Below are 1,388 nucleotides of genomic sequence, written 5' to 3'. Positions count from 1 at the left end.
TCATCCTCATCCCATCCTCGTCCTCCTCCTCCTCGTCATCCTATCCTCTCCTCCTCCTCATCCTATCCTCATCCTCATCCCTATCCTCATCCTCATCCGCATCCTCTTCCTCGCCCTCATCCTCACCCTCATCATGTCCTCATCAGCCTAATCTTATCCTCATCCTCATCCTCATCCTATCATCGTCCTCATCCTATCCATGTCCTCATCCTCTACTCATCCTCATCCACATCCTCATCCTCATCCTCACCCTCATCCTCTTCCTTATCCTATCCTCGTCCTCATCCTCATGCTCATCCTCATCCTCTTCCTCCTCCACATCCTCATCCTATCCTCCTCCTCATCCTCGTCATATCCTCATCCTCATCCTATCCTCATCCTCATCGCATCTTCGTCCTCATTCTCTTCCTCATCCCATCTTCGTCCTCACCCTCATCCTATGCTCATCCTCATCCTGGTCCTCATACTATCCTGATCATCATCCTCTTCCTCATCCTCATCCTATCCTCGTCCTCATCCTATCCTCATCCTCCTCCTCTTTGTCATCCTTATCCTCATCCTCATCCTCATCCTCATCCTATCGCATCCTCATCCTATCCTCATCCTCATCCTCTTCCTCATCCTCATCCTCATCCTCATCCTCATCCTAATCCTCCTCCTCATCCTATATTCGTCCTCATCCTCATCCGCATCCTATCCTCATCCCCATCGTTATCCTATCCTAATCGTCATCCTCATCCTCATTCTCATTCTATCCTCTTCCTCATCCTCATCCTATCCTCATCCTCATCCTCACCCTCTTCCTCATCCTATCCTCATACTCATCCTTATCCTCATCCTCATCATCATCCTCATCCTCATCCTCGTCCTATACTCACCCTCATGCTTATCCTATCCTCATCCTCATCCCATCTTCGTCCTCACCCTCATCCTATCCTCATCCACATCCCCATCCCCATCCTCATCCTACCCTCCTTGTCATCCTCATCCTCTTACTCATCCTACCCTCCTTGTCATCCTCATCCTCTTGCTCATCCTACCCTCGTCCTCATCCTCATCCTATCCGAATCCTGATCCTCATCCTCATCCTATCCTCCTCCTCATCCTCGTGCTATCCTCATCCCATCTTCCTCCTCGTCCACTTCCTCATCCCATCTTCGTCCTGACCCTCATTCTACCCTCATTCTACCCTCATCCCCATCGTCATCCTATCCTATTCCTAATCCTCATCCTCATCCTCATTCTCATGCTATCCTCATCTTCATCCTCGTCCTCATCCTATCCTCATCCTCACCCTCATCCTATCCTCATCCTCATTCTATCCTCATACTCATGCTCTTCCTCATCCTCATCCTATCTTCGTCCTCATACTCATCCTCCTCCTCATC

The sequence above is a fragment of the Lupinus angustifolius genome, chromosome LG03 (assembly GCF_001865875.1).
Source record: "Lupinus angustifolius cultivar Tanjil chromosome LG03, LupAngTanjil_v1.0, whole genome shotgun sequence".
In the NCBI taxonomy this organism is placed as follows: Eukaryota; Viridiplantae; Streptophyta; class Magnoliopsida; order Fabales; family Fabaceae; genus Lupinus; species Lupinus angustifolius.
The sequence above is the reverse complement of the archived record's forward strand: the minus strand, read 5'-3'. Positions refer to the sequence as shown.